The following is a 26,024-nucleotide window of genomic DNA, read 5'->3' as shown; positions in this document are numbered from 1 at the left end:
CTTCCTACCTCTATATCTGTTTGTTTTTACCCAGTTTTGTTCTATTACTGTTGTTCTAATTGTAAAGTGCAATGGAATATGCTGCGCTATATAAGAAACTGTTACTAAATAAATAATTTATTTATCAAATGTTATCATCCACATGGACTACAATTTTGAATGGTAACCTTACCCAAAGCATGGCGAGTGAAGTGATACAGTAATTGTGGTTCTATGTACTGTACTATGTAAAATTGTCACCCCAAAAAAATAATGACATACTCATGTCAACCTTTTCATGTGTTGACCATTTCCGTGTCAACATTGTTCACGTGTCAACCTCTTGGCATTGGCCTTTTGAACCACACCCATCAGAAGTGCACAATGCAACAGTCTATGAATGTCCCATTTGTTGCTTTATATATATTTTTCACATACTTTTAAAATAAGAATAGTGGAGGTTATTCAGGTTTGTTAGCAAACCCCAAAAGCAAGCAACTGGGCAAAACCATGTTGCACTGCAGGTGGGGCAGATGTAACATGTGCAGAGAGTTAGATTTGGGTGGTTTATATTGTTTCTATGTATGGTAAATACTGGCTGCTTAATTCTTATACTGCAATTTGGATTTTAGTTTGAACACACTCCACCCAAATCTAACTATCTCTGCACATGTTATATGCCGGCTGTCCCTTTAATTGTATGTGCGTATACATAAATATATAGCAAATTTGTTAGCAGTTGGGCAAAACCACGTGCACTGCAGGGTGGGGGGGCAGATATAACATGTGCAGAGAGAGTTAGATTTGGGTGGGTCATTTTGTTTCTGTGCAGGGTAAATACTGTCTGCTTTATTTTTACACTTCAATTTAGATTTCAGTTTGAACACCCCCCACCCAAATCTAACTCTCTCTGCACATGTTATATCTGCCCCCACCTGCAGTGCACATGGTTTTGCTCAACTGCTAACAAATTTGCTGCTGCGATGAACTCTGAATTACCCCCTTAATACATCTGTCCCAGTATTAGCAATTGCAAAGACTCACCCTGACTGCTTGTGTTTGGCTCAGGGTGCAGTGGTTTTAACTTTGCCTTAGATGCTCTGCATAATGCAAATCAGCCCATCAAACTGATTTGATGTGTGTAATGTAATGTGTCACATGATCTAAAAGTTATGACGAGGAATTCTAGTCTTGATTTATTGAATTATCCATGCTTGGTCCTGAAGTTGATAAGATTTGTGATGCTTATATAAAGTGTCTTAGCAAACATAGCATGAATATCTGTTATAAGTCAACTAGTATTTCTCAGTAAGGACATTCCAGACAGACAAGGTCAGTGTAGCTCAGCTTTCTGCAACTTCACCGATAGCGATAGCAGGGGCTGTGTTTGTATAACCTAAGGCTTAAAGTTCTTTATCTAAAATTACAGCTTAATGTTCGAGGTCACATCTTTTCATGAGTCTGCAAGAGGCTATTTCCATATTTTGGGGATGCGCACCACAATATCGGCTACTAGAAGTGTAACTGCATTTTGTTTTCTGCTCTTTGTTACCTGAATGTTATTTTATGTGTGCCAAACATTCATTAGCCTTGTATAATTTGTAATAAAGTACAATTATAGCAAAGAACATTACAGTCATAAGACAGTTATAAACTGAACACAAATACAAACTGGCACATAGGGAAGTAGCTAGTAAGAGAGGCTGCATAACATCAGGCCAAAGCAATTCTGGGCTTAGTTGCAGACATTATTACTTTTAATTATATTAGGGAACATCAAGTAGCTGTTCTGTTATATTGATTAGAATCATTTTGCTGGAGTATATTCATGGAATATTTAGCCCAATGTGATCCATGCAACTTTATCTCCATAACCATGGGACCCCGGAAACCTCTGCTATGCTCTTTTGTATATAATTGTATTTATAGTACAGCGTTGTGTTTTTTCTTGATCCCAAAAAAACTTACTAACAACTGTAGCTGCTGATATAGGGGGTCATTCCGAGTTGATCGCTAGCTGCATTCGTTCGCTCTGCAGCAATGAGGCAAAAAAGCGGCACTTCTGTGCATGCGTATGCGGCGCAATGCGCACGCGCGTCGTACTATTGCAACGAACGATGCTGTTTCACACAAGGTCTAGCGAAGCTTTTCAGTCGCACTGCTGGCCACAGAGTGATTGACAGGAAGAGGGCGTTTCTGGGTGTCAACTGACCGTTTTCAGGGAGTGTGTGGAAAAACGCAGGCGTGCCAGATAAAAACGCAGGCGTGGTTGGGCGAACGCAGGGCGTGTTCGTGACGTCAAAACAGGAACTGAACAGTCTGAAGTGATCGCAAGCGCTGAGTAGGTATTGAGCTACTCTAAAACTGCACAAAAAAATGTTGCCGCCGCTCTGCGATCCTTTCGTTCGCACTTCTGCTAAGCTAAAATACACTCCCAGCGGGAGGCGGCATAGCGTTTGCATGGCTGCAAAAAACTGCTAGCGAGCGAACAACTCGGAATGACCCCCATAGTCATAGCCAAAAAAGAAGGAAAGGTAATGTATTAACTTAAGCTGGGTACACACTGGAGCAATGTTGACACAATACTGTATGTCGTTTTAATGACATAATGCCTACATCGTTCAGTGTATACGGGGCGATTGCGCTCTCCTACGGTCGCTAGCGACTGATACTTGTGTTGCACATCAAACCAAGCGATATCGCTAGTGTTTTGTAGTATTCAAATGAAGGACGGAACATGATCGTTTATACACATTTATATGCACACACTTGGGTTAACTTTTTGTCACGAGCCAATTAATCTACCAGTATATTTTTGGATTGTGTGAGGAAATAGGAGTAATCGGAGGAAAACTATTCAAGCAGGGGAGAATATACATACTCAACACAGCTAGGTGGAAATTTAACTTGGATGAAAATTAGTGGTTGGGTTAACAGCTTTAAGGCAGGATGTACTAATCTTAAAAATTTGGTCAAACTCTAAAGAGTGACGTTTTCAGAGTTTTGCTGCAATCCCTGTATACATTGAAGTGTTCCACCGGCACTGCAGTCCCCAAAGAATGCTATAGAGATAAGATGTTCCGTTATGCACCAAGCTTAGGAAAGCAAAACTTTCTGGAGCTTGTGCCAGATAGGCAATGCCATCTATACATGACATTGTCTACAGAAGCTTCTTACTGTAGCATTCCCTTAAGAGAGATCCAAAGCATCCTCCTCTATACCCCTGTGGTTTGCACATGTATTAATAGTTGCTTAAGCCTCAGCTCGTCCGTTCTACTGAACGACTGATATATCGCTGGCCCGTCGGCCAGTGTGTACCAGTGATATGTCTGTGACCGCCGTCGTTCACAGAAATATCACATTGGCCCTGCTGCACACATGATGGCCAATATACAGTACCTACAGATATATTGGCGCATCGTTGTGTGTGTGTATGGGCAGTCAGCTGACCGCCTGTACACATGCTGCAGAGGCCACCGATGATTGACGGCTCAATTGGGCAGGTGCATGTAAATGCACGCCAAATTTGTGACGTCAGTCACGATGGATCGGGAAGTGTGTATGCACAACACACTGCCCAATCCACCTATAGCTATATCTACAGATTCATTGATCTGCAGATATATCTATCAGTGTGTACCCAGCATAAGGAAGTCCATATGTGCTACATGTGGGGCTGGGTACACAACTGAACAACATGCTACTTTATAAAGTATTTAATCAAACCAGTACCTAATCAACAGTCTAAATCAAAGTCACCAATTGGCTTTCTCAAACCATTTTAATTCTGGGGTATGCCGGATAAGCTTTTTGGCCTCTCTTCTTTTTTCAAATGATCAATGAAACTGAAACCGATGCTGAAACCAGTCTGCAAGTCATACATGTTGATACATAATTTATTGTAAGTGAAAAACACTAATTAACTTTCTCAAACCATTTAATGTATGGCTTTGCTATGTTAGCTTGCTGGTGTTTCTTGTAATTGAAATACATCAATTCCCTTGTAAAATTATTTCATTTCTGGTATTTGCTCAGACAGCTTGTCTTGTTTTTTTTCCACATAAGCACTGATTACACATAAAACGATATGTTGTACGATCCCATGGATCGGACCGGCATATCGTGTGCATTGTCTAATGTGTACCCACTAGCTCATACCCGCCGACATCAAGGTCGTCCCATCTGATGTTCACCACATGAGATGGGACGACCCAGCAGCCAACAGCAGGCTGATGTGTGCTTCCCTTAACGATATAGTGCGCGGTCAGTATGTACGGCCTGCCAATGGATTCATCCCCTCTCCGCCGTTTTCCTCATCTCCATCCTCTGTCCTCGCCTTCTATCCTACATCACAAATCTGCCTCAGCCCCCTCCTCCATTTCCATTATACTTACCCTTTTTGTCCGTCATGTCTCACCAGCAGTGGCAGCAGTTGGAGGGGGTTGAGCATCTGCAGACACATGACAGACTTTGTCAAGTATATACACTGCTCAAAAAATAAAGGGAACACTAAAATAACACATCCTAGATCTGAATGAATGAAATATTCTTATTAAATACATAGTTGAATGTGCTGACAACAAAATCACACAAAAATTATCAATGGAAATCAAATTTATTAACCCATGGAGGTCTGGATTTGGAGTCACCCTCAAAATTAAAGTGGAAAAACACACTACAGGCTGATCCAACTTTGATGTAATGTCCTTAAAACAAGTCAAAATGAGGCTCAGTAGTATCTGTGGCCTCCTCGTGCCTGTATGACCTCCCTACAACGCCTGGGTATGCTCCTGATGAGGTGGCGGATGGTCTCCTGAGGGATCTCCTCCCAGACCTGGACTAAAGCATCCGCCAACTCCTGGACAGTTGTTATGCACACCAGTGCCTGCAGGAAAGTACTAGTGTCAGAACTGTTATGCACTCCAGTGTCTGCAGGAATGTACTGGCGTTTGAACTGTTATGCAAAACAAATGGACTCACAGACAAACTGGGGAATATGACATAACGTACACAGAAGGTGATAGGGTAACAAAATACACACACAGTGAACAGAGAAGCCCAGAGGCTAAGGAACTGGGTATCTCCCTTGTATTAGAACTGCTCAGATGTAAAAAGCAAGATGTTGTGATTTAATACGTAGAGAACCTGAAATGCTGTTGCTAAGGGCAACAGCAAAACCCTAAAGGGTTACCAACGGGTGTGGCAGTAAACTCCTTGGTCAGAGATGGAATGATAGACACAAGGAGAGCCTCCACAATCCTGATTCTCACTTGCAGTGCACAGGTTTAAGCTTACTGCCACTAAACTGACCCCTGACACCTAGCACAGTGAGACAGGATTAGACAGGCAAGTGTTAGAATACAGCCGCAAACTTGCTAAGTTCACAGAGTAATAACAGAACCCCAGCAAGCTAAACGACTGACTCCAGTCTTACTGCTAGGTCTGGATTGGCAGAGTGTAATACCAAATCCCCAGGCCTATTTGCAGTAAGCAACAAACAAATACAAAGCTACACAGTACTGGCTAACTTTCATGAACTGACTAACCAACAGAGATTCAGCAGCATCTGCTTACCCTGAAAAGAGGCCTTATAAAGCAGGTGCTGTCCACGCCCCACTCAGACCTCACAGACTGTGAGCACAAAAACCAGCACCGGATCCCCTGCCGTGCACAGAGCCTATAACCACTGCACAGCAAAAGACCCGAACCGGAGTATCAGCTGCGCTCAGGTTACTCCACTAGCACTTGTCTCCCGGTTGCCATGATGACGTGGTAGCACAGGGCAGGAGACCCTAACAGTACCCCCCCTCTGACGAGGGGTCAAAGAACCCCTACCACCGGGTTTATCGGGGAACTGCGAGAAGAAAGAGCGTATCAGTCTGGGGGCATGAAGATCACAACTGCGCACCCACGACCGCTCCTCCGGGCCATACCCCTTCCAGTGCACCAAAAATGACAGCCGACCCCGAACCACCTTGGAGTCAAGAATCCTTTCAACAACAAACTCCCTCTGGCCACGTATCAGAAGAGGGGAAGGTCTTCCACTGGAAGAAGGATTACTAATCGCCCGTTTTAAAAGGGAACAATGAAATGTTTTATTGATACCCAAAGAACGGGGCAGATCTAACTGAAATGCCACCGGATTGATAACCCTGGTGATCTTATAAGGGCCGATGAACCGGGGCCCTAACTTATGAGATGGCTGTCTCAACTTCAAATTCTTGGTAGACAACCAGACGAAGTCTCCTAATTTGAAGCTGCAGGGTCTTTTCCGCTTATCAAAAACCCTTTTGGTCACTAATGACACAGACACAAGGGCTTTCTTCACTTTCCGCCAAATACCTCTAAGGACCGAAACCACAGAGGAACCACCAGGCGTGGAGTCCAGGGGGTCAAAAGAATTGGCCTTAGGATGATGCCCATACACACAAAGGAAGGGAGAGATCCCTGTAGCAGAGTGAGCCGCGTTGTTATAGGCAAACTCCGCCATGGACAGATGAGCAACCCAGTCAGTCTGACACTTGGAGACATAACACCTGAGGAACTGCTCCAAGGACTGGTTCACCCTTTCAGTCTGCCCATTAGACTGCGGATGGTAGCCTGACGACAAGCTGACAGAAATCTGGAGATCGGAACAAAATGCCCTCCAGAATTTGGCCACAAACTGGGATCCGCGGTCAGAGACCACATCAAGTGGCAACCCGTGGAGACGCACAACATGCAGCATAAATAATTCAGACAGGCGTCTGGCTGATGGCAGCCCAACCAGTGGAACGAAGTGCGCCATCTTCGAAAACCTGTCAACGACAACCCAGATGGCTGTCATCCCCGAGGATTTGGGCAAGTCCACCACAAAATCCATTGAAATGTGGGTCCATGGCTTAGATGGGATAGAGAGTGGATGTAATGGGCCAACAGGAACCCCTCTAGGAGTCTTATTTCGGGCACAGATGTCACATGCCCGAACCCACTGATCCACATCCTTAGCCACCGAGGGCCACCACACCGCCCTAGATAGCAACTCCCGAGTTCTGGCAATACCCGGGTGACCTGCCGACTTCTTGGCATGGAATTCCAGGAACACTCGCTGTCTTAACCTAGGAGGCACAAACAAAAGACCTACCGGAAGGTCTGGAGGAGCCTGCTCCTGTGCTCTAAGGACTAATGATAAGAGGTCCTGGGTAATGCCCACTTTAATACATGATGGGGAAACAATGGGCAACGGCTCCTCGGTGGTCTCCTGGATTGGAGCAAAACTCCGCGAGAGCGCATCAGCCTTGATGTTTTTTGACCCAGGGCGATATGTTATCAAAAAATTAAAGCGAGCAAAAAACAAAGCCCATCGTGCCTGCCTGGCATTGAGACGCTTCGCTGACTCTAAATATGCCAGATTCTTATGGTCAGTGAGAATTGAGACCACAAACTTAGCCCCCTCAAGCCAGTGTCTCCACTCCTCGAGTGCATCCTTAATAGCCAACAATTCCCGGTTACCCACGTCATAATTCATCTCGGCAGGCGAAAATTTACGGGAAAAGTAAGCACAGGGATGAAGGCGATTATCAGACACTCCCATCTGAGAAAGCACTGCCCCAATACCCATCTCAGAGGCATCCACCTCCACCACAAAAGGACGCTCTGGATCTGGGTGTCGCAGCACCTTGGCCGAAACAAATGCCCTTTTGAGACGGGCAAAAGCCGCTTTAGCCTCACAAGACCAGTGAGCAACATCCGCCCCTTTCTTAGTGAGTGCCACCAAGGGCGCCACTATAGACGAAAATCCAGCGATAAATCGTCTATAAAAATTCGCAAAGCCCAGGAAACGCTGAAGCGCCTTCAAACTAGTGGGCTGCACCCAATCCAGGACTGCCTGTACCTTGGAACCCTCCATTTGGAAACCTTCTGGGGAGATAATATATCCTAGAAATGCGATTTGCTGAACTTCAAATTCGCACTTCTCCAGCTTCGCCCCAAGCCGGTGGTCTCTGAGTTTCTGGAGGACTAAGCGTACATGCTTCCGATGTTCCTCCAGGGAATGGGAGAAGATTAGGATGTCATCTAAGTATACAACTAAGAATCTATCCAAATATTCCCTGAGCACATCATTCATGAAATCCTGGAAGACTGCCGGGGCATTACAGAGCCCAAAAGGCATCACCAAATATTCATAATGCCCTGAGTGGGTATTAAAGGCAGTCTTCCATTCATCCCCCTCTCTTATTCGGATTAGATTGTACGCACCGCGTAGGTCAATCTTAGAAAAAATGGTGGCAGTACGAAGCTGGTCAAACAAGACCGAAATGAGAGGCAGTGGGTATGAGTTTTTAATCGTGATACGGTTCAATTCCCTGAAGTCGATGCAGGGTCGCAACGAACCGTCCTTTTTACCCACGAAGAAGAACCCCGACCCAACTGGAGACTGTGAAGGTCTGATAAATCCCTTAGCCAAGTTCTCCTGAATGTACTCTGCCATAGCCTGAGTCTCAGGACGTGACAGGGAGTACAACCTGCTCTTGGGAAGCTTAGCATTTGGCAACAAATCAATGGCACAGTCATAGGGGCGATGGGGAGGTAGTACCTCTGCAACTTTTTTGGAGAACACGTCCGCAAAATCTGCATAACACCCTGGCAATCCTGGCAAACTTAGCTGCGAGAGCCTGACTGGAAGGCTCAAGCAACTCCTGAAACAATCAGTACCCCAACTAAGAATCTCCCCAGAGACCCAGTCAAATTGAGGATTGTGGGCCCTTAACCAGGGTAACCCCAACACCAATGGGGCAAAAGTACAGACAGTCACATAAAAGGACAATTTTTCAGAGTGTGTGGCTCCAATAAACAAAGAAATCTGGCTAGTGCAAGAGGTAATTTTACCTTGGGATAATGGTTCCCCGTTTAACCCACAAATCTCAATTTCCGATGCCAAGGGTACTAAGGGAACAGAGTGTTTTAGGGCGAATTGGCGGTCCATAAAAACCCCGTCGGCCCCACTGTCCACAAAGGCCTCAGTCTTGACAGTTTGACCGAGGATCTTCAAGGTCACCGGAATGATAAAAGTCTTCTTGGGAAATTCTGACTTCTGGCCTGACAGGATATTTCCCATCACCCTCAGGCCCTGAAGTTTTCCGGCTTTTCTGGGCATGATACTACCACATGACCTTTATTCCCACAGTACAAACACAACCCCTGCTGTCTCCTCCGCGTCTTCTCACGCGAGGAGAGGCGGGTAGCCCCAATCTGCATAGGCTCCTCAGAAAATTCCTCAGAGTCTGAGGTTCCCTTGGGAAGGAAGGAAATCTCAGTCTCCCTTTCAAGCCTACGCTCTCTCAGCCGTCTATCCACCCGGATGGATAACTGCATGAGCTGATCCAAGCTATCAGGCAAGGGATATTGTACCAGTTGGTCCTTTATCTGGTTAGAAAGACCTCTTCGGTACTGGTGTCTCAGGGCTGGGTCATTCCACTGGGTATCATGGGCCAACCTCCGAAACTCCGTACAGTAAACCTCAACTGGCCTTCGCCCTTGCTTAAGGATCGAAATCTGAGCCTCGGCTGAGGCCGTCTTGTCAGGGTCATCATACAACATGCCCAGTGCCGTAAAAAAAGCATCAACACTTTTAAGCGACGGACAGTCAGGCTGCAACCCATATGCCCAGACCTGTGGGTCTCCTTGTAGCAAGGAAATCACTATGCCCACCCGCTGAATCTCCGACCCAGAAGACTGAGGCCTAAGCCGGAAGTATAGCTTGCAGCTCTCCTTGAAACAAAAGAACTGCGAGCGATCTCCAGAAAAACGATCCGGGAGATTTACTTTCGGCTCCTTAACCCCTGCAGGTGCTGCTGCTGCGGGAGCTCCGCCAGCAGCCTGGGAGGTGTGCATTTTAATGGACAAATCATTAAATTGCCGAGTCAGGACCTGCACCTGATCGACCACCTGTTGCAACGTATTTTGAGGGGTATGCTCCATATTCCCACAAAATTTCAACAGGAGTATTAGGCTGCTGAATATGTTACTCCACTAGCACTTGTCTCCCGGTTGCCATGACGACGTGGTAGCACAGGGCAGGAGACCCTAACAACAGTCTGTGGTGGAACGTGGCATTGGTGGATGGAGCGAGACATGATATCCCGGATGTGCTCAATTGGATTCAGTTCTGGGGAACGGGCGGGCAAGTCCATAGCATCAATGCCTTCGTCTTGCAGGAACTGCTGACACATTCCAGCCACATGAGGTCTAGCATTGTCTTGCATTAGGAGGAACCCATGGCCAACCGAACCAGCATATGGTCTCACAAGGGGTCTGAGGATCTCATCTCGGTACCTAATGGCAGTCAGGCTACCTCTGGCGAGCACATGGAGGGCTGTGCGGCCCCCCAAAGAAATGCCACCCCACACCATTACTGACCCACTGCCAAACCGGTCATGCTGGAGGATGTTGCAGGCAGCAGAACGTTCTCCTTGGCGTCTCCAGACTCTGTCACATCTGTCACATGTGCTCAGTGAGAACCTGCTTTCATCTGTGAAGAGCACAGGGCGCCAGTTGCGAATTTGCCAATCTTTGTGTTCTCTGGCAAATGCCAAACGTCCTGCACGGTGTTGGGCTGTAAGCACAACCCCCACCTGTGGGCGCCGGGCCCTCATACCACCCTCATGGAGTCTGTTTCTGATCGTTTGAGTAGACACATGCACATTTGTGGCTTGCTGGAGGCCATTTTGCAGGGCTCTGGCAGTGCTCCTCCTGTTCCTCCTTGCACAAAGGCGGAGGTAGTGGTCCTGCTGCTGGGTTGTTGCCCTACTACGGCCTCCTCCACGTCTCCTGATGTACTGGCCTGTCTCCTGGTAGCGCCTCCATGCTCTGGACACTACGCTGACAGACACAGCAAACCTTCTTGCCACAGCTCGCATTGATGTGCCATCCTGGATGAGCTGCACTACCTGAGCCACTTGTGTGGGTTGTATGGAGGTCATACAGGCACGTGGAGGCCACACACACTACTGAGCCTTATTTTGACTTGTTTTAAGGACATTACATCAAAGTTGGATCAGCCTGTAGTGTGTTTTTCCACTTTAATTTTGAGGGTGACTCCAAATCCAGACCTCCATGGGTTAATAAATTTGATTTCCATTGATAATTTTTGTGTGATTTTGTTGTCAGCACATTCAACTATGTAAAGAACAAAGTTTTTAATAAGAATATTTAATTCATTCAGATCTAGGATGTGTTATTTTAGTGTTCCCTTTATTTTTTTGAGCAGTGTATATATATATATATATATATCAGGGCCGGATTAACAATGGGGCGGGTGGAGCTGCAGCTCCAGGCCCCCCATCAAAATAGGCCCACAGGATCTGCTTTGCTGCTGCTGTAGCCAGGGAATTTTATTCCCTGCTACAGCAAGAGCAGCCCCCTCCTGCCAGCAGCGTAGATGCCACTTCATGCCAGCCATACCCACGCTTCCAGGAGCCGCTCTGGCAGCTGCAGGGCAGCTGGCAGCGCAGGGGATACAGAAACAACTGTCAGGATGGAACAGTCACAACCGGACACATGACTCGGGGGCGGAGCTACGTGGGACTCGGGGGCGGAGCTACACGGGACTCAGGGCAAGCTGCTGCTCACATGCTGTGAGAAGGGAGAGGAGAAGCTGCTGCACATCATACAGAGATGGCCCAGCCTGTGAGACTGCACTCTGCTGTAGTGTGTAAGGTAAGAGTGAATGGAGGACACAGTGTGTGTGTGTGTGTGTGTGTGTGTGTGTGTGTGTGTGTGTGTGTGTGTGTGTGTCTTGATTGTGAACTTCTGCAGGGAGTAGGGTAAAATATAGCACAAGGGTGAGGAAGTGTGTCAGTGAGATAGAGCGCAGGGTGAGGGAGAGCGTCCGTGTGATAGAGCGCAGGCTGCAGGGTGAGGGAGAGCGTCAGTGAGATAGAGCGCAGGCTGCAGGGTGAGGGAGAGCGTCAGTGTGATAGAGCGCAGGGTGAGGGAGAGCGTCAGTGTGATAGAGCGCAGGCTGCAGGGTGAGGGAGAGCGTCAGTGTGATAGAGCGCAGGCTGCAGGGTGAGGGAGAGCGTCAGTGTGATAGAGCGCAGGCTGCAGGGTGAGGGAGAGCGTCAGTGTGATAGAGCGCAGGCTGCAGGGTGAGGGAGAGTGTCCGTGTGATAGAGCGCAGGTTGCAGGGTGAGGGAGAGCGTCAGTGTGATAGAGCGCAGGCTGCAGGGTGAGGGAGAGCGTCCGTGTGATAGAGCGCAGGTTGCAGGGTGAGGGAGAGCATCAGTGTGATAGAGCGCAGGCTGCAGGGGGAGGGAGAGCGCCAGTAAGATAGAGCGCAGGCTGCGGAAGAGCATCAGTAAGATAGAGCGCAGGGTGAGGAAGTGTGTCAGTAAGATAGAGCACAGGCTGCAGGGGGAGGGAGAGTGTCAGTGTGATAGAACGCAGGCTGCAGGGTGAGGAAGTGTGTCAGTGAGATTGAGCGGAGGCTGCGGAAGAGCCTCAGTAAGACAGAGCGCAGGGTGAGGAAGTGTGTCAGTAAGATAGAGTGCAGGCTGCAGGGGGGAGGGAGAGAGAGTCAGTGTGATAGAGCGCAGGCTGCAGGGGGGAGGAAGAGCGTCAGTGTGATAGAGCGCAGGCTGCAGGGTGAGGGAGAGCGTCAGTGAGGTAGAGCGCAGGCTGCGGAAGAGTGTCAGTAAGATAGAGCGCAGGGTGAGGAAGTGTGTCAGTAAGATAGAGCGCAGGCTGTAGGGGGGAGGGGGAGAGTCAGTGTGATAGAGCGCAGGCTGCAGGGGGAGGGAGAGCATCAGTGTGATAGAGCGCAGGCTGCAGGATGAGGGAGAGTGTCAGTAAGATAGAGCGCTGGCTGCAGGGTGAGGAAGTGTGTCAGTAAGATAGAGTGCAGGCCGCGGGGGAGGGAGTGCGTAAGTGTGATAGAGCACAGGCCACAGGCGGAGGGAGTGCATCAGTGTGATAGAGCGCAGGCCACGGGGGATGGGGGAGCGTCAGTGTGATAGAGTGCAGGCCGCGGGGGGAGGGAGAGCGTCAGTGTGATAGAGCACAGGCTGCAGGGGGGAGGGAGTGCGTAGGTGTGATAGAGCGCAGGCCACAGGCGGAGGGAGTGCATCAGTGTGATAGCGTGCAGGCCGCATGTTGAGGGACTGTGTAAGTGTGATAGCGTGCAGGCCGCATGTTGGAGGGAGTGTGTAAGTGTGATAGAGCGCAGGCCGCAGGGGGAAGGAGTGTGTCAGTGTGATAGTAAGCAGACCGTGGGGGGAGGGAATGTGTGTGAGTGATAGGGTGCCGGGAATGTGTGAGTGTGATGCGGTGCTGGGGGAGGGAATGTGTGAGTGTGATACGGTGCTGGGGGAGGGAATGTGTGAGTGTGATAGGGTGCCGGGGGAGGGAATGTGTGAGTGTGATAGGGTGCCGGGGGAGGGAATGAGTCAGTGTGATAGAACGCAGGCTGCAGAGGGGAGGGAGAGCGTCAGTGTGATAGAGAGCAGGCTGCAGGGTGAGGAAGAGCGTCAGTGAGGTAGAGCACAGGCTGCAGGGTGAGGGAGAGTGTCAGTAAGATAGAGCGCGGGCTGCAGGGTGAGGAAGTGTGTCAGTGTGATAGAGCGCAGGCTGCAGGGTGAGGAAGTGTGTCAGTAAGATAGAGCGCAGGCCGCGGGGGAGAGAGTGCGTAAGTGTGATAGAGCGCAGGCCACAGGCGGAGGGAGTGCATCAGTGTGGTAGAGCGCAGGCCACGGGGGATGGGAGTGCGTCAGTGTGATAGAGTGCAGGCCGCGGGGGAAGGGAAAGCGTCAGTTTGATAGAGCACAGGCCACGGGGGAGGGAGTGCGTAGGTGTGATAGAGCGCAGGCCACAGGCGGAGGGAGTGCATCAGTGTGATAGCGTGCAGGCCGCATGTTGAGGGACTGTGTAAGTGTGATAGCGTGCAGGCCGCATGTTGGAGCGTCAGTTTGATAGAGCACAGGCTGCAGGGGGGAGGGAGTGCGTAGGTGTGATAGAGCGCAGGCCACAGGCAGAGGGAGTGCATCAGTGTGATAGAGCGCAGGCCACGGAGGATGGGAGAGTGTCAGTGTGATAGAGCGCAGGCCGCGGGGGAGGGAGTGCGTAGGTGTGATAGAGCGCAAGCCACAGGTGGAGGGAGTGCATCAGTGTGATAGCGAGCAGGCCGCATGTTGGAGGGACTGTGTAAGTGTGATAGAGCGCAGGCCGCAGGGGGAGGGAGTGTGTGAGTGTGATAGAGCGCAAGCCGCAGGGGGAAGGAGTGTGTCAGTGTTATAGTAAGCAGACCGTGGGGGGAGGGAATGTGTGTGAGTGATAGGGTGCCGGGAATGTGTGAGCGTGATAGGGTGCAGGGGGAGGGAATGTGTGAGTGTGATAGGGTGCAGGGGGAGGGAATGTGTGAGTGTGATAGGGTGCAGGGGGAGGGAATGTGTGAGTGTGATAGGGTGCAGGGGGACGGAATGTGTGAGTGTGATAGGGTGCAGGGGGAGGGAATGTGTGAGTGTGATAGGGTGCCGGGGGAGGGAATGTGAGTGTGTGATAGGGTGCAGGGGGAGGGAATGTGTGAGCGTGATAGGGTGTAGGGGAGGGAATGTGTGAGTGTGATAGTGTGCAGGGGGAGGGAATGTGTGAGTGTGATAGGGTGCAGGGGGACGGCATGTGTGAGTGTGATAGGGTGCAGGGGGACGGAATGTGTGAGTGTGATAGGGTGCAGGGGGATGGAATATGTGAGTGTGATAGGGTGCAGGGGGAGGGAATGTGTGAGTGTGATAGGGTGCCGGGGGAGGGAATGTGTGAGTGTGATAGGGTGCAGGGGGAGGGAATGTGTGAGTGTGATAGGGTGCAGGGGGACGGAATGTGTGAGTGTGATAGGGTGCAGGGGGACGGAATGTGTGAATGTGATAGGGTGCAGGGGGAGGGAATGTGTGAGTGTGATAGGGTGCCGGGGGAGGGAATGTGTGAGTGTGATAGGGTGCCGGGGGAGGGAATGTGAGTGTGTGATAGGGTGCCGGGGAGGGAATGTGTGAGTGTGATAGGGTGCCGGGGGAGGGAATGTGAGTGTGTGATAGGGTGCCGGGGAGGGAGTGTAGGGCCAATATTTTTTTCCTATTGCAGTGTTATTGCATTGTGTTATTTCCTGTAAGTTTTTTGGGGGATTGTGTAAAAACCGTTATGGTCCGGACCCTAGAACGCCGGACAGGACCTGCTCCCTGCAGCAAACTGTCATTCTGGAGCTTGTAGTACTTGTCCTCATCCGGGGGGTGTTATGTTCAGGAGGGTGCTTGTGACAGCTGTCACCAGGGAGGCAGTGAGGGAGAGATTACAGCCTCCCTGTATGATTCCAACCGTTACAGCTATTACCCAATCTCTGGATTATACAGGGAGGTTGTAATCTTTCCCTCCCCAACTCCCTGGTGACAGCTCCCCACAGGTAGGACACCCCCTGGACAGAGACGAGCACTACAAGCTCCAGGAAGCGGGTCCGGTCCGGCTTTCCAGGGTCCGAACTGTTTCGGTTTCGAACTAATCCCGTTTCTTTTTCCGTGTACAGTAGGTGCTGTTTTATTACATTCCAGTGGGGAGAGAATGTGTGTGACAATAGGTGTCTCAATCCTCGCACATTCGGACGCATGCATGTACAGATGTAGCCAGTCAGTCTTCCCCCTGTTTGGCCCTGTCCAGGCGACACCCTCTCTCCAACCCCACACCATCTATCCACCAGTCCTGATACGTATCTTTTCTTAGCATAGCTATTTTCTCATACGTCCTAGAGGATGCTGGGGACTCCGTAAGGACCGTGGGGTATAGACGGATCCGTAGGAGCCTGGGCACACTATAAAGACTTCAACAGGGTGTGAACTGGCTCCTCCTTCTATGCCCCTCCTCCAGACCTCAGTTAGACTTTGTGCCCAGGAGTGATGGGTCACACACTAGGGGAGCTCTCCTGAGTTTCTCTGAAAGACTTTGTTAGGTTTGGTATTTTCAGGCAGACCTGCTGGCTACAGGCTCCCTGCAGCGTGGGAGTGAGGGGAGAGAAGCAGGACCTACTTCTTCTTAGTTTAAGGGCTCTGCTTCTCGGCTACTGGACACCATTAGCTCCAGAGGGTTCGATTACTTGGTGCGCCTAGCTGCTTGTTCCCGGAGCCGTGCCGTCAATCCGCTCACAGAAGCCTGAAGAAAGAAGCCGGGTGAGTATTGGAAGAAAAGAAGACTTCAGTGACGGCAGAAGACTTCAGTGACGGAGGTACAAAGGTCGCGCTGCGCTCCATGCTCCCACACAACGGAACTCACAGGGTGCAGGGCGCTGGGGGGGGGGGGGGGGGAGCGCCCTGGGCAGCAGGTTACTGTTGTTTTCATAAGACTGGCTTTAAAAGTGTGTTCGGTGCACCGTGTCTTCCTCCCCCGCCAGCATGTTTGAGCGCGCTACGCGCCAATGACCCCCCGCCGCAGGCTTCCACGGGTGCAAGGCGCTGGGGGGGGAGCGCCCTGAGCAGTGTTACAGGGCTGATGTGTTTATGCTGGCGCTGCCGGGGCTCCGTGTCCCGGACCCCGCCAGCACGTATTAGCGCACTGCGCGCCTTTTTTTCCCCCGCCGCCGGCTTCCATGGGTGCAGGGCGCCGGGGAGGCGCCCTGGGCAGTATATATTATAATGTGAGCCCCGGCGCCGCACACGATATGAGCAGCACTAGAGTGTTTATGCTGGCGCTGCCGGGGCTCCGTGTCCCGGACCCCGCCAGCGCGTGTTAGCGCACTGCGCGCCTTTTTTCTCCCCCGCCACCGGCTTCCATGGGTGCAGGGCGCCAGGGGGGAGGGGGGGCGCCCTGGGCAGCATATATTGTAATATGAGCCCCCGGCGCCGCGCGCGATACCGCCAGTGATAGCGGCGGTCGCGCGCCGCGCTGGTGCTCCCACACACCAACGAGTTACTTGGGTGCAGGACGCAGGGGGGGGGGGGGCGCCCTGAACGGCAGGTTTGATGGTATATAGTGTATCTACACTATATACAAGTCCAGCCTGTATATTTATGTTAATGGGCTAGAGCGCGCCGGGAAGGGGCGGAGCTTAGCCCTCACAGAAGAGTCAGCGCCATTTTCCTCAGATCCCAGCTAGGACTTGCTGTATAGTAAGATGGAGGGGGCACAGTGTTTTTGATGCTATATGGGGGTCATATAGCATTATGTTTGATAATGGACGCATAATTCTTGTTGTAATACATAAATTCACTGTTTCCCTGTTTGTTTACCCACTATCCGTTAGTCGACATATGTTGGCAGGTGTGAGGGCTTTGTCCCGAGCTGCTGTGGGGATAACTATCGGCTTTGCCGGCGCATGGCGGTACTTGATTCGGAAAATTAAGTATTAGCAGGTTGGTGTTTTGTGTGCTTAAAGCAGTAAACACGATAGGGAAGATACAGTTGTTTGTGGATGCCCTGTCGGCATCAACGGTATTTCCTGGGTAAAAAAGTTATCAGGCTGTTATTGCCTTGTACCTGTATATATATGTATATTTATAGGTATATGTGGGGGGAGTGTTATCAAAATTGTATTGTATGCTTCCCTTGGACCCCTTGGGGTTCCACGATTATTATTATTTTTTGCCCGCTTATTATTCCTTGCTGTCGACATTTACTAAGTTTCTGTCGACCATAACGTTCCTGGTAGATCCACATCGGGGGCGTGTCAGTACATGGTCATACACATTCACAACACATTACTGTCACTAGGGACCTGACAGGTCTGGACAATCCGCTTGCGTATAGGTTATATCTATATGTGTATATATGTAGATATAGGTTTATATATGCATGGTTAGGATATGTGTGTTCTATTGTGTATTACATGATGTATATCCATGAATGCTGAAATAATGGTATTCTTATCATGTGCTGGTCGCTCTGTTGATTAAGCTCTAGATTGGCCGTGAAGAGTTGGTTTTCGTTCCTCTCAAGGAGTCCGAATATTATTCTCTTCACAACGCGGAGAGAAAATTATGACAGTCAACTCCTGGTCGACGCAGAGCCCGGTCGAAAAGGATCATACACAGGCAGCTAAGTGAAATTTTATTTCTATACTTTGACCTTATTTGCACTGTATGCACTTGAGGGAGTGTTGTATTCGGGTAGCCATCCGATAGAATTACCCTACCCAGAGTGGGTAGGCTTGCCTATGTTGATTCTACCTTATAACATTACAGCAGGCTGCCACGTGATAGCAGAAGGTGTGACCGGAAAAATGCTGAGGATGTCTCCGAGTGATACTGGAGGGAGGTATACAGCTGTTTAGTGTGGCCTCTGTTCAGTCAATCTCGGCGGATACCACTGGTAAGTCTGAATTCGTGAGTTAGCCTCCTTCACAACAGTTGGTGACGTATTTCTTTTGTGGGATGCAGTCGTTTTAACCGGTTCGATACCTTCTTTTTTCCTTTTCTGTGCAGACAGTGGAAGGTGAAAAGGTAAGAGTTCTGCAGCCTTGTTAGGTTCGCAGTAGTGGATGTCGTTTTCTGTTTCCTCCACATCCACCACTTGTCGCTGAGTCTATAGGGCTGGTCCCCACTCCGGTGGGCACTCGTCTACTAATTTTCAGTTGGTCCAGGAATAGAATAGGACCTGTGGGTTATTTATAGAATCCAAAGGGGAACATTCTGAGTTACGGTTGTTTCCCCTTGCTGTTTTTTTCTAATACTTCTTGCCGTTCCGCTCTGGAAGGGAAGATAGTACGCGACGCCATACAGAGGTGCGTCAGGATCAGGACATTGTCCGGTTGTCCCTGTATAAAGGTGCATATCGTTGTTTCTCTCTGACTGTTCTTCGACACAGGGATTGGCTGTTGTTTCCAACGACACAGATGTCGGAGGTGGGTTTCAGAGTAGATAATGACCGGTTAAGGTTCGGGGTTTTTCAATGTGAAAAGAGTGTCTGAAGATTCAGAGTTGGATCGGCTTTACTGTGACACTTCATCAATGTGTTCCGTTACTGAACCGGTTGGGTGCGGCCTAAGAGGCCTTTTTTGGTGAGCAGGTCTAATGCCAGAGTGGCTTTCCAGAGACCGGTGTGAAATGTGGTCCGGGTCTCACCTGCACCTGAATATAATCCTAACGGCCAGGACATCGCTCCTGTGGTGTCTGCTCGGTTCTCTCCTTCTAGGGGGATGAAGGTTCGGGTTCCGGGTGTAGATCCTGGTGGCCGTGCATACAGATCTCCAAGACGGGGGAGCAGTACTTGCAAGGGACGTATTTCCAGGAGATAAGGTCATGTTGGAAAGCTTGTCTGCTATAAGCTTTCTTGAATTGAGAGTTAGTTTCGACAAACGTATTTTTCATGTTCTGCCCGTGTTAGTTCTACTAGACGACTTGTCAGCAGTGGCGTAAGTAAACCGCTATGGCGGATCAAGGAGCAAAGCGGCAATGGCAGAAGATGCACAGTTTTGCCGTTGGGTGGAAAGTCTGGTAAACGCTATATTAGCAGTCTACGTTCCGGAGGTGAACGACGGAGAAATTGATTTCCTCTGCTGACGCGATCTCCATTCGAGAGACATTCAGTCATCATTGAGAAGTTTTCACAGACGTGACAAGTTTTGGAGGAATGTCGCAATTGGATATGTTGGCGTCTCGCCTCAACGAGAGGCCTCAGGGATATTGTTCCAGATCAAGGGACGCTCAAGCTATAGCTGTGGACACCCTCGTGTCACCGTGGGTGTTTTTAGTCGGTCTATGTGGCCTCTCTGCTTTCACTTTTTCTGACGGTGATAAACGTGAGATGAACAGAGGTTCAGGCGATCCTCGTGGATCCGGTCTAGCCAAGGAGGGTTTGCTATCCAGTTTTTCCTGTCTTACTCATAGAAGATTCCTGCCCTCTTCCTATACGTGAGGATCTGTTACAACAGGATCAGGGCGTGTTGCAAGACTTACCGCGGATGCGTCTGAAGTCGTGGCGGTTGAATGCCATATCCTAAGCCGAAAGGGATGTTCCCAGTGACGTTGTTTCCTCAATTTTTCTGGCTAAGAAAGAAGTAACGGCTAAGCTTTACCTCCATAGCTGGCGTAACTATGTGTTTGGTGTGTATCCAGGAAGGCTCCTATGGGAGGCTTTCAGCTAGGTCGTTCTTGTCCATACTTTACGAACCGGTGTGGATACAAGCCTAAAGTTGGGCTCCATTTCAGTGCAATTTGGCCTAATAATTTCTTTACGAAAATTTCTCTCTTGGAAAGTGGTCATGCTCTTGGCTTTGACATCCGCAAGGCGGGTGTCGGAAGTGGTGGTTTTGTCTCACAAGAGCCTTGTTTGATCTTTCATGTGGATAGGGAGGAATTGAGAACTCGGTTAGTAGTTCGGCCAAGAGTGGTTTCTGGGTTTCACAGAAATCGGTCTATTTTGATGCCGGTGGTTACTTAGGCATTAGCTGTTTCAAATTCTCTCGATGTAGCCAGGGATTTGAATATTTAGGTCGCCAATTTGGCTCAGTTGGGAGAACCAGAGGCTCTGTTGTCTGGTATGTTCCCAGCATGGTTTGGGTGACTGTATTATGCAGTCTGTTACACGCTGGATCTGTGATGCTATTTGGCATGTTTGTTCTTCGGCTGGATTGCCGTCACCGAAGTCGGTGGAGACCCGTTCTACTGGCAAGATGGGTTTTTTCTTGGGCGAATGCCCGAGGAGGCTCGGCGGTTCAACTTTGCCGAGTGGATACTTGCTCGGGTTCAAACACTTCTGCAAAATTCTACAAGTTTGATACCCTGACTGCTGAGGACCTCATGTTTGCTCAATCGGTGCTGCAGAGTCATCCGCACTCTCCCGCCCGTTTTGGAGCTTTGGTATAATCCCCATGGTCCTTACGAAGTCCCCAGCATCTTCTAGGACGTATGAGAAAATAGGATTTTAGTACCTACCAGTAAATCCTTTTCTCTTAGTCCGTAGAGGATGCTGGGCGCCCGTTCCAGTGCGTACTGTGTCTGCAGTTATTGTTTTGATTACACTCTAGTGGTGTTTCTTCTCTGTCAGACTGTTGCTGACGTTGTTCTTGCCATGGCAGGCGGTGTCTTGTTATTGGTTGGATTGGCACACAGGTTGTGCTAGATATTCTCTCAGCATGTGGCTGTGTAGTTTCATGCCGTAGGCTGGTTTTCTGTTGAATGCCACGTTCTGCGGTATGTTCGTGGTGTGAGCTGGTATGTCACTCACCGTGTTTATAAATTCTTTCCTCGTAATGTCCATCTCTCTTGGGCACAGTTTTCTAACTGAGGTCTGGAGGAGGGGCATAGAGGGAGGAGCCAGTTCACACCCTGTTTAAGTCTTTATAGTGTGCCCAGGCTCCTGCGGATCCGTCTATACCCCATGGTCCTTACGGAGTCCCCAGCATCCTCTACGGACTAAGAGAAAAGGATTGTACCGGTAGGTACTAAAATCCTATTATTTTTTACATATAGAAAGATTTCACATTTACAGTATGACATCACTAAGCAACCCGTAGCCTCTTTCGTTGAGAGGTTTCATATTTACGTCATCACTATATTTTTCATATTACGGTCATGTTTTCCTTTGTCCATTTGTAGATTGTGATATTACACTATTGATATAAGAGAAGAAGTGAGGGAGATTGACGTTTTTCAAGGTAGGTGCTAGTCACACCCTATGGCACAGGCCACATCCCCTGTGCAGACAGACCCTCATAACATCAACCACACACCCCCATTACTAGTCATACCCCCACAGCGTATTTCACTTCCTCTGCAGCGGCACACAATAGGCCCTTCATAAATTTCAGCTCCAGGCCCATGTGGACCTTAATCTGGCACTGATATATATATATATATATATATATATATATATATATATATATATATCTCAATGTCAGTTCTGTCATTAGCTGAAAGTTCTGACACATACTGAGCATGTAATACCCCATTTAGACCGCCAGCTATAACCTGGGTTGTTACACGTGAACGCGCAGCATCCCAGGTTACGGTACAGTCTGAAAGGGGCCAGTTGAAATTACCCAATGTTTTAATGCACATATTGAAATATCCACAGCACTTTTTTGCCTCTTGCTATGAGAAATATGCTGATCCTGACATTCACTCAATAGAGAAAGAGGCTGATTCCTCACAGGACAGAAAACCCAACTATAATGGACAGTATGTTCTATAATTAAGAGACTACAGTACATATTTACTGTGGGCTGTGGTGCTCCTTGAAGTAGGATAAAAATATACTCAAGTTAGGTGGTTCACTAACGTGGGCCAAAAGCTATAAGTCCTAAATGGTGCACTCTTAATATATTTGTGTATGAATTAAAACATAACTTTTAATTGTTATCAGCTGGAAAAAAAAAGTAGTTCATCGATATATAGTAAGAAACACTAAAATTCAATACAAGTGCAAGTAGTCAAATCCTATAATCTGATGGCAATGAAAGTGTACTAGAGTAGCTGCGCATGCCCCGCAATGCACACGCGCGACGTACGGGTACAAAACCCGTTGTGGTTGTGCACAGGTTTTAGCAAAGTTTTCAGTCGCACTGACGGGCACAAGAAGATTGACAGAAAGGGGGCGTTTCTGGGTGTCATCTGACCGTTTTCAGGGAGGGTTAGCAAAAACGCAGGTGTGTCTGAAAAAATGCAGGAGTGGCTGGGCGTTCGCTGGGCGGGTGCATGACGTTAAATCCGGACACGAATAGGCTGAAGTGAACGCAAGCGCTGAATAGGTTCAGAGCTACTCTGAAACTGCACAAACCGTTTTTGCAGAGCTCAGCTGCACATGCGTTCGCACTTCTGCTAAGCTAAAATACACTCCACAGGAGGCGGCATAGCGTTTGCATAGCTGCTAAAACTAGCTAGCAAGCGATGAACTCGGAATGACCCCCATAGTGTGTGCAGGCAGGGTCGATAGTGGCTATTGAAGGTTCATTGCTCAGGACGCAATATAGGGCCTAATTCAGACCTGATCGCAGCAACAAATTTGTTAGCTAATGGGTAAAACCATGGCCCTCATTCCGAGTCGTTCGCTCGGTATTTTTCATCGCATCGCAGTGAAATTCCGCTTAGTACGCATGCGCAATAATCGCACTGCGACTGCGCCAAGTAATTTTACAATGGAGATAGTATTTTTACTCACGGCTTTTTCATCGCTCCGGCGATCGTAATGTGATTGACAGGAAATGGGTGTTACTGGGCGGAAACAGGCTGTTTTATGGGCGTGCGGGAAAAAACGCTACCGTTTCCGGAAAAAACGCAGGAGTGGCCGGGGAAACGGGGGAGTGTCTGGGCGAACGCTGGGTGTGTTTGTGACGTCAAAACAGGAACGACAAGCACTGAACTGATCGCAGATGCCGAGTAAGTCTGAAGCTACTCTGAAACTGCTAAGTAGTTTGTAATCGCAATATTGCGAATACATCGGTCGCAATTTTAAGAAGCTAAGATACACTCCCAGTAGGCGTAGGCTTAGCGTGAGCAACTCTGCTAAAATCGCCTTGCGACCGATCAACTCGGAATGAGGGCCCATGTGCACTGCAGGGGGAGCAGATATAACATGTGCAGAGAGAGTTAGATTTGGGTGGGGTGTATTCAAACTGAAATCTAAATTGCAGTGTAAAAATAAAGCAGCTAGTGTTTACCCAGTATTATTTACCCTGCACAGAAACAATGGGGGTCATTCCGAGTTGTTCGCTCGCAAGCGGATTTTAGCAAATTTGCTCATGCTAAGCCGCCGCCTACTGGGAGTGAATCTTAGCATCTTAAAATTGCGAACGATGTATTCGCAATATTGCGATTACATACCTCGTAGCAGTTTCTGAGTAGCTTCAGACTTACTCGGCATCTGCGATCATTTCACTGCTTGTCGTTCCTGGTTTGACGTCACAAACACACCCAGCGTTCGCCCAGACACTCCCCCGTTTCTCCAGCCACTCCTGCGTTTTTTCCGGAAACGGTAGCGTTTTTCCCCACACGCCCATAAAACGGCCTGTTTCCGCCCAGTAACACCCATTTCCTGTCAATCACATTACGATCGCCAGAACGATGAAAATGCCGTGAGTAAAATTCCGAAGTGCATAGCAAATTTACTTGGCGCAGTCGCAGTGCGGACATTGCGCATGCGCATTAAGCGGAAAATCGCTGCGATGCGAAGATTTTTACCGAGCGAACAACTCGGAATGACCCCCCATATACCCACCCAAATCTAACTCTCTCTGCACATGTTATATCTGCCCTCCCTGCGGTGCACATGGTTTTGCCCATTAGCTAATAAATATGCTGCTGCGATCAGATCTAAATTAGGCCCATAGTCAATATCGGTCATCGTGTGTATGCGGCATTATGTTTACATTTGTAACCAACCATTTATTTTGATTGCAAAATACACATTAACTATTCAACATCAATAAAACTTAATGTTTATAATACCCCTTTCACACTGTCAATGCCGGATCCCACCCTGGAACTGGAAACGGGTCCTTCCCGGGTTGGACCACTGCTGCAGGCTTCCCCGACCCGGGTTGCATAGCAGCGGGGGGGGGGAGCCGGTGGCGCTGGGAGATGAGATCATCTCTGCGCTGCCTCTACCTGCTGTAGTAAACGGGTCCCGGGACGCCTCGACCCAGGAGCCTGTTTACGCAGCCACTGACCCGGTATTCAACCCGGGTATAACACTGCTTTATTCCCGGGTTGAATTTGACGAGTCAGGCGACCCGGGATTTCTGCTATGCCCCTTTCACACAGCACGTCGACCCGTGTCGACCCGGCAATATGCCGGATCGATACCGGGTTATTTGTGCGGTGTGAAAAGGGTATCAAAGGCATGAAAACAATTACTAAAATGATGCACACAATAACATTATATATGCCTAAGTAATGGGCTGTGCATTCAGCATTCCCAATCAGCCAATCATGAGCTGCACACTGTTGCTGGTGACCATCATCTGCTCCTGCAAATAATACATCTTGTTCTCATCTAATAATACATTTTGTTCTCATCTAATAATACATCTTGTACTCGTCTAATAATACATCTTGTTCTCATCTGTACATGTTCACATTGTGCAATCAAAAACTTATGGGCCCTACAAACTGGCAGATAACACTGAACGATATGAATGTTCTCGTTCATTAATGAACGAGAACTCATCCATATCAATCAGTGTGGAGGCAGCAACGATGAACGATGTGCGGCCCCGCGCTCGATCATTGTTGGTGCTCCGTCACTTATACATGCAGGCCAATATGGACAATCTTGTCCATATTAGCATGCACTGCTATGAAGCCGGCTGCCGGGGTAAGTGAAGAAATTTCACACACACCCCGGCGCCGGGTCGCCCACCGGCCGTGTGTGTAGGGCCCATTACTGTACTTGGCTACATTAGAACAACCTTTATTCCTTTCTACTGACTCTTTCTGGTCATGGGGGTGTGTGGGATCTTGGATTTTGCACCCTAATTTTAAACATAATAAGAGGTGTTACCATTCTGAGACTTGTAGTACCATGCAGGAAAAAGAAAATACTCTGAGCATTAAGAATACGGATAATACAAATTATTTCCTGAATCAAGTGTCAGATACATCCACCATCTATAAATCACAGAGGCCCTCATTCCGAGTTGTTAGCTCGCTAGCAGATTTTAGCAGCATTGCACACGCTAGGCCGCCGCCTACTGGGAGTGAATCTTAGCTTAGCAGAATTGCGAACGAAAGATTAGCAGAATTGCGAATAGAAATTTCTTAGCAGTTTCTGAGTAGCTCGAGACTTACTCCTACATTGCGATCAGCTCAGCTTGTTTTGTTCCTGGTTTGACGTCACAAACACGCCCTGCGGTCGGCCAGCCACTCCCCCGTTTCTCCAGACACTCCCACGTTTTATTCTGGCACGCCTGTGTTTTTCCACACACTCCCAGAAAACGGTCAGTTTCCGCCCAGAAACACCCACTTCCTGTCAATCACACTCCAATCACTTCAACGATGAAAATTCTTTGTTCGGACGTGAGTAAATCTACTAAGTTTTGTGCTAAAATACTTAGCGCATGCGCACTGCATACCATGCACATGCGCATTTTTGCCTTAATCACT

At 48.8% G+C, this 26,024-nt stretch overlaps 1 long non-coding RNA gene across 5 annotated transcripts in view; it reads left to right on the top strand.

Annotated features, from left to right (window-relative positions):
* Window positions 1-11,568: 11,568 nt before the first annotated feature.
* LOC135050969 (uncharacterized) overlaps window positions 11,569-26,024 on the top strand; it is a 168,767-nt gene continuing 154,311 nt past the window's right edge. For all 5 annotated transcript variants that reach the window (XR_010241960.1, XR_010241957.1, XR_010241959.1 and 2 more), the window contains exons 1-2: window positions 11,569-11,676; window positions 21,522-21,580. This is a non-coding gene — a long non-coding RNA (uncharacterized LOC135050969). The remainder of the gene's footprint in view (window positions 11,677-21,521; window positions 21,581-26,024) is intronic.

Source organism: Pseudophryne corroboree, chromosome 2 (genome assembly GCF_028390025.1).
Source record: "Pseudophryne corroboree isolate aPseCor3 chromosome 2, aPseCor3.hap2, whole genome shotgun sequence".
Lineage (NCBI taxonomy): Eukaryota > Metazoa > Chordata > Amphibia > Anura > Myobatrachidae > Pseudophryne > Pseudophryne corroboree.
This window is presented reverse-complemented; position numbering and strand designations above follow the sequence as displayed.